Source organism: Octopus bimaculoides, chromosome 9 (genome assembly GCF_001194135.2).
Source record: "Octopus bimaculoides isolate UCB-OBI-ISO-001 chromosome 9, ASM119413v2, whole genome shotgun sequence".
NCBI lineage: Eukaryota > Metazoa > Mollusca > Cephalopoda > Octopoda > Octopodidae > Octopus > Octopus bimaculoides.
The window spans coordinates 81,492,390-81,500,657 of record NC_068989.1 but is presented as its reverse complement, the minus strand read 5'-3'; the positions used below and the strand labels follow the sequence as shown (position 1 = coordinate 81,500,657).

The following is an 8,268-nucleotide window of genomic DNA, read 5'->3' as shown; positions in this document are numbered from 1 at the left end:
CACACACACACACACACACACACACACACACACACACGTATGTGTCTGTATATGTTTGTGTCTGTTTTGTCCCCCACCATCACCTGACAACCAATGTTGGTACATTTATGTCCCCAGTAAAAGAGACTGGCAGAATAAGTACTAGGCTTACAAAGAATAAGTCGTGGGGTCGATTTGTTCGACTAAAGGCAGTGCTCCAGCATGGCTGCAGTCAAATGACTGAAACGAATAAAAGAATATGTATATGCATGTGTGTATATGTATCTATGTATGTATATACATAATATTGAGTGTCTGGTTATAAAGCACTATATATATATATATATATATATATATATATATGCGCAGTGCTGCCTTGAGGTGTGGGCGGTTGCCAGGGGTCCTACAATGCTGTTAAGGTGACCCTGTTTATATATGTTTATGTTGTAAATAGCAGTATTTCATTCTGTTTTCATATTCAGAGCAGCGACTGTTATATAAAGTGACAATGTTGAAGAAGCCTGGTATCTACATAGGCAAATTTTCATTGTTCTTGTTATTGAGCAAGGCACTTTATTTCACATTGCTGCTGTTCACTCAACTAGTAAAAATGAGTTGTACCTGTATTTCAAAGGCCAATCTCATCACATTCAGTGCCTCACTGAATCTACCTGAGACCTACATTAAGTATACACATATCTGTGGAGTGCTCAGCCACTTGCACATTAATTTCACAAACAGGCTGTTCTGTTGATTGGATCAACCGGAACCCTTATCGTCGTAACTGAAGGAGCACCAGTTTATATATATCACCACACTTACATAAGTTCTAAGTATTGAGATCACACATTATCAAAATAAATAACAAAGTTCTCACAAGGTTCGTTTAACCTCCCCTACATTTATATGCAACAGCATCACACAATCAATTTAAGAAAACTGACTAGTTTTAAAATGTTCTTCAAATAATGGCTTTTTTAAGGAATTGTTAATATTTTGTCACTCTTTAATTGAAGGCCCTAATGAAGTATAGAGGTTGTACTGCCATAGCTACATGTATTTAACAGTTGCAGTCTAAGATTCTTTCCAAGATGTGAAAAGTCCACTCTGCACATATTCCAAGCCAGCTTGGAAGAAATTTTACTTTGTTAACTGCCGTCTCTGATGAACAACAAAATGCCATTGTGGAGAACCTGCAAAAACTTATAGCTTATACTAAAGCGATGTGTTTGATGGAGCTGTTAGAACTAGAAGCTAAATCTCTTTTGAACCACCCTCTTCTATCTAAAAAAATAAATAAATAAATAAAACACATACACTGAACATTGTAGTGTCTGACAGAGAAAATGATCCTTCCTCCTGTGTGCCATTGTTGACCTTTTCCCAACCCCAAATAATCTTCAAATATTGGGCAAAAGGAAGAATCTGTCCTACAAGCAGCATGGAGCAACTCCTTGCATTCCAAACCACATTTTAACCAGATGCACAGGGTACTGGGAGAAAGCCAATAGAAATGGAGGTATGACAAAGTTCTTGTAGAAATTGCCAAACAGAAAGACCTGCAGCAGCCATCACTACCCAAGGGTATCAGATTCCTTAGGGAAGGTGATAAGGTTCCTAAGATGAAAGTAGCTGTGGGAGACCAATTTTCTGTTTTGTATCAGACCTCAGACCAGGAGATACAAGTGAATCTAAAGACTAGACTCATATTTCTGGAAGAGGTGGCAGTAACATTCCCCTAGCAAAGTATGTTCTTGGTGTCAGGAAGTGCAAAAACAATCATTGGGGTTGAACTTTTAAGAAATATTATTCTACATTGTTTCAGATTATTTCGTGTCTATGTCAAATCTTTTGATTTCAAATAATCAAGGATTTTAAAATCTGGAATTGTTGTTTGTGAGATAGAAAACATTTTGGCAGGAGATGCAACAACAACACTTGTACGAAGATTCCTACTGTTTCTAATGAGAAAGAAACTCAACACATTTCCATGATACAACATGAGCAGAAATTACAGCTGAAATAATTATTAAAATGTTTAATGAATAAAAAAAAAAACCTTCTTAGTTAAATTGTGGAAGATGAATGATCCAAAGTTATATTGCTTTCATTGAGATACTAAGAAAACCTTTTTTGCATATTCTCCATTGCCAAGCTGAGTGTGAGTAAAGGAGTGTTGTAATTGAAAATCTCTGCGGAGCTATCCAGTCAAGGTCTGGATCTTCCATCATAAAATAACAGTCACTTGTGTTTATAATAAAGCTACTTTTGATCTACCTAACACTAAATTGTTTTCAACTCAGCTTGTCTTCATAAATATGATCTAATCACATAGTAAAGTATACAGCAGTTGTAAGACTGATGTCTGACTTTTTTTTACATATACTCACTGAATGAAAAAGAGAAAAAGAAAAGAGGGGAAAGCCTAAAACAATCAGGGAATTGTTCTGAAATACAATATGGCTACACAATCCCTACTTGCCAGTTGTTATAGCACCAGGAGGACAATGCTATTTGAGCAAATGTGGTAAAAAGTTGTGTAAAAATTAATCTGAATTTATAGAATTTAAAATAATCTCAGTTGCTGTGAAGAGATATCAAAAGATATGATTTTAAATTACATTATACTGTAATAAATGTTGTTCAATATCGTTCACATTTTAAACTTTTTCGATCCCTTTTCGACTGAATTATTTGCAGAAACTTTTTATCCTAATGAATGAATTTAAGAAAGAAAAATTGTTTTTAATTTTTATATTCAACTAATAATACAAAAAGTGTATTGTGTACGTAAAATATTATCTCTAAATATTCTTTGCTTAAAAGTTTTGACGATTCATTTTTACTTCTGTCGATAATAAATTTAAAAGGTTGCGTTTTTTTCAATTGTGTTTTTTAAATAAAAACCTATTTTTAAAAATACAAAATTTAAATTCAAGGGAAATAAGCTTAAAAATTTCGCCTCTTTCCGGCAATCTCCGTGAGAAATGACGTCATTGAGACATACCGGAAGCTTGTATTGAAAGCTTGTTATGCCGTTGCTGTGATACACGGAGAAGCGGTTGACAACAGTTGATTTCTGTGGTTGGCCAGATTGTCTGACCGATAGGCGAAAGACAGACGAACACTTAACAGAAATATCGTTTGGATCAACAGAGAAGAGAAATCAAGGTAGTGAAATCGATCAGTAATCTAGTGCAATAGATCTACTGACAGTGTTGTTACTGTCATAGCAACACAGGTATGAACTATCGTTGTCATCTTCATCATTTCAAGCTTGCTACTTTCTCCTGTTTTCAGTTTCAGATATTTTCTGCTACGTATGTTAAAACTTTATAGAAATATAACTCTACATTTTTATATGCATTGATATACACATTAACCTTAGAATAATATAATGTTTTATATTAGCACTGGTTTGCCTGTGTACCTGGCTAGATAGTCTCTCTCTCTCTTTGTGTGTGTGTGTACGTACGTTTTTTTATTGGTTTTAATCGTTGAATTGTGGCCAAGCTGGATTATTGTTTCTAATTCATCCCTACCCACGTTACTCTATTGTTTAAATGCAACATGACAGATACATGCGTACAGATGAATGTAAAGGTATTCTTGTGCCACGCTACATACTAATATTTCAGCAATGAAATGCCTTTCACTAAGATTTAAGATATATTGGTAGTTAGTTATGGTTCTCCTCGATCAGAGTTGACCTGGAGCTAAGCAAGTACACGATCATTTTCTTTGTTAAGGAAAGTAGCCAAATTTCCCTCAAATAATTGTTCAAGGTCTTAAAAAAAAGTAGGGTGCATTGCATAATAGTCCCTGATATCTAATGCTCAAGACAAGGACAGGATGGCGATGACTAGTGCCGGAATCCCTTTGATCATCGGTCTGTACTGGGTAGGATTTGGGCTAAACATCAACAACAGTACGATGCTGTTATCATCATCATCATTTAAAGTCCATGTTCCATGCTGGCATGGGCTGGACAGGTTCTGATGGGTCCAACGATTGCATTGTTCTCTATTGTCTGCTTAAGCATGATTTTTAATGACTGGATACCCTACCTAAAGTCAACCACTTTGCAGCTTTTTTGGGTGGCTACTTGCACTAGTGAGGTTGTCATGCAGCTCACAAGACTATGAACTCTGAGGGAGGGGATTGACTTTATGCTAAGGGATGAGAGCTTAAAGTATGATAGAAAGTGGTGGGGGTCAGAGCAAGTTCTTGTAGAAGAGCCAGTATGGTTACTCACATTTAGTAGGGGAGAAGGAAAATGATAAGTTGGAACTGCAAGAGATAGATAATGGAGATTAGGTGTCCAGGTGGCCCCTTAAGGCACAAGGTAAGTAGAAGTGGGTGGAACTATTACAAGATTGTATGTGGAGCAGAACGGGATGCAGCCTGCAACTATAAAAGAAGTTGATTGTCATGATACAGTTGACAAGGGGAGGACAAGAAAAAGACATGGTATGGTGGAGGAAAAGCAGGTGTAGTGCATGAGAGGTTGTTTGGTTCATTTGTGTGGGGAGGGAGTTCTAAAATCATTACAGGTATGGATACTATATTGTTCTGTTATCACACCCCCACACTCACACATACATAGACACATTCATATACAACATTTTCTGTTAAATATATATATATATATATATATATTATCTTCATTATTTTACGTCTGCATTTCCATACTTGGGTTGAATGGGCCTTTTGTAATACTGCATCTTACCATTTATTGTGGTCCTTTGTTGTCTCCTATATGAGGTTAAGCCTTTCGAGATCAACTTTCTCCACTTGTTCTCATGTCCTTTTAGGTCCCACATAATCCTTCCACTTAAATTCCTTATATACCAAATTGTTATCCTCCATATCCATCACATGTCTGTATCAATGCAGTTTTCTCTCTTGTTTCTGTATGAGGTTCCTCTTATACCCTGTTATTACTCTCAATTCTTTTGTGCTCTGTTGCTACTAATCAACAGCACACTTTGTACACAAGTATCACACAATCTACACTTTACTTGTAGAAAAAATGGTCTTGTTGCCAGTAGCTCCCTGAATTTTTTTTCCAGCTGATTCTTACTGGCATCTTTGCTCTTGGAACACTTGTTCCCAATATTAATAGGCCTACCTATGTAACAGAAGCTATCAACTAGTTCTAAGCATTTGAAAGCACTTATTTCGTGGGTGCTCTGACTGCTAATTAGTCCTATGTATCAGTTTTATACAAAGTCTTTCTTCTCGGTCAGCCTGCCTATGAAACCACTGCATCTCTTGTGCACTCATGGAGGAGCCATCAGTGCTTTTCTGTTATGGCTATTTCTCTAAATCATGACAGAGAAGTTTAAGGCTAGCTATCTATGAGAACTCCTGTAGCAGTTGACCTTGTTCTTCTAGCAGAATCTGTAGATGATTAATAGAAGAAACTCTAAATGTGGAAGTATGTCAATCAGAAAAAAGACAGGATCCTGCAGCCATCAGTGACATAGCAGTACTGGGTATGCAAAAAAGAAGTTGGTAGAAACATCATACAGTGTAAACAGGGGATGTGCAAGAGGTGTAGTGAGATTACTGATAGGCTAATAGCAAAGTTAACCTTCATAAGAGCATTAAACTCCCCAAAAACAGCTTCTCTCAAATGCCCAGATGGTTCCCTAGAAGTATTCAATAGCTTCTTTTAATTAAGTGACCTAATTAGCAGGGGTATGGTTATCCTGAAAGCAGAGTTGCCAGAGTAAGAACAGGTTGGAAAAAGTTCTATTAGCAACAAAGGGTCTTGCCCTCAGAGTAAAGGGTAAATTGTATGATGCTTGTGTGCAAAGAGTGATGTTACATTGTAGTGAGATGTGGGACTTGGTTTTCAAAGACTAAAAAGAAACGAAGCAAGCATGCTTCACTGGATGTGTAATGTTCATGTGTTTGTGCAATAGAGTAGAAATGAACTGACAGAAAGTTGTGTATAAGAGGAGGGAAAACTGCATTAGTACAAGTATGTGACATGTATAGACGATGTGTTTAGTACTCAAAATGGCTGGAACCTGTTGAACAGGAAGAGCTAGCAAGGCATGGGATCAAGATGTTGAATCTCACAAAAGAGATTACAAGGGCTCATGATAATCGACCACATACAGTACACACACACACACATATATATATATCTGTAAAAATATGTGACACTTATTCGGTAGCCCACATATTTTTACAGATAAATTCCTCTATTTACATAATATCGAGGTCTCTTTCTTTCTTTTGTTGTCCTTCCTATCCATATATATATATGTATATATGTATATATACGACAGGCTTCTTTCAGTTTCCACTCACAAAGCTTTTGTCAGCCCAACGCTATAGTAGAAGACACTTGCACAAGGTGCCATGCAATGGGACTGAACCCGGAACCATGTGGTTGGTAAGCAAGCTTCTTACCACACAGCCATGCCTGCACCTAACAATTAAAGAGATGACTCAATGACATATTTTTCTAACAGTTTTTAGCAACCAATGAAATCTCAATCACTAATCATATTTTCATGTTTATGAATATTTTTGTTTAGATACTGTCCTTTGCCAGACAACTACCATACTTGAATTGTTTGAATAACCACTAGTGTGAAACTCTGAGTAATGATTCAAGAAGCTTCAACTTGTAACAAAATGCAGACATGTAAACGTGTGTGTGTGTGTGTGATCATCATTTTGATGTCCACTTTCCCACGATGGTATAGTTCAGATAACACTGATAGAGACAGTTTCTCTATGGTGGTATGCTCTTCCTGTTATCAATTTTCACCTTTTTCCAAGTAGGATACTATTTTTCTTAGCCCTTCAGACAATGAGCCACTTAGTGGCTGGATATGTGAACACAGTCACTATGACATAGACATTCACAATGTTTTTATGCAGTGCATGGATGTTACGACAATGAGAGAGCATAAACAGACACACCTGCTTAAATACACACACAACATGATTCCTACAGTTAATATCTACCAATTCCATGCACAAGGTATTGGTCAGCCTCTTGAGACAATAGCAGAAGGACAGCTATCTATATATATATGCATGTGTTTGTGTATAGATGTTTGTATGTTTGGCTTACTTGTGAAAACATTAAAGTATGCAATGCACACTTGTGTTGTATATTGCTATGCTGTATATGTACATCTTATGTACATGTTACATACATACAATCACACACACACACACGCACGCACACACACACACACACACACATATATATATATATATACGTGGGTTGATCAATAAGTATCCTGACTTGCCGTTGTAACGAACCTAAAGTATGCAGAGTGAAGCTGCTTGGCATAGATTGACCTTGAACTCTGTTGTGCATGTGCACTAAGTTTAGCATGGTATCTTTAGCCGGATACCCTTCTCATCACCAAACACTTTACTGAATGTACTGGATGTATTCTATAATATATATGTATGTTTATATATGTGTATGTATATGTATATCTATATATGTATGTATGTGTGTATCATCATCATCATCATCGTTTAACGTCCGCTTTCCATGCTAGCATGGGTTGGACGATTTGACTGAGGACTGGTGAAACCGGATGGTTACACCAGGCTCCAATCTAAATTTGGCAGAGTTTCTACAGCTGGATGCCCTTCCTAATAATATCATATGTATATGTATACACACTCAGACATATATGTGTGTATATATAAATATATGTGTGTGTGTGTCATCATCATTATCATTACTGTTTAACGTCCATTTTCCATGCTGGCATGGGTTGTATGGTTTGACTGGGGTCTGGGAAGCCAGGAGTTTGCACCAGGCTCCTGTCTGATCTGGCAGTGTTTCTACAGCTGGATGCCCTTCCTAATGCCAACCACTCCGAGAGTGTAGTGGGTGCTTTTTACATGCCACTGACGCTGGGGTCAGAGGGGGCTGGCAATGACCACGATTGGTTGGTGCTTTTTATGTGCCACCGGCATGGAAGCCTGTCAAGGTGGCACTCGCATCGGCCACGTTCGGACGATGCTTTTTACGTGCCACTGGCATGGGGATCACAACTACAATTTCCATTTGATTTTGATGCATTTGACTCAATAGGTCTCCTCAAGCACGGCATGTTGCCCTACGATCCAAGGTACTTTTGAGTGGGCTGGTTATGCGACACTGGCGTAGGCTACAGCTGTGAACTCACTTTAATTGCCGGGTCTTCTCAGTCACAGCATATCTCCAGAGGTTTTGGTCTTTTGTCAAAGCCTCTGTCATGCTTCATATATATATATATATATATATATATATATATA

At 37.4% G+C, this 8,268-nt stretch overlaps 1 protein-coding gene across 2 annotated transcripts in view; it reads left to right on the top strand.

Moving 5' to 3' along the window:
* Positions 1–2,976: 2,976 nt before the first annotated feature.
* Positions 2,977–8,268, top strand: part of LOC106879294 (kinesin-like protein KIF3A) — an 18,208-nt gene continuing 12,916 nt past the window's right edge. Inside the window, exon 1 of one of the 2 annotated variants that reach the window (XM_052970821.1) lies at positions 2,977–3,150. The gene's annotated coding sequence lies outside the window, so the exon portion shown is untranslated. Of the gene's footprint in view, positions 3,221–8,268 lie in introns of both variants that reach the window. The other variant, XM_052970820.1, reaches the window with a different exon arrangement.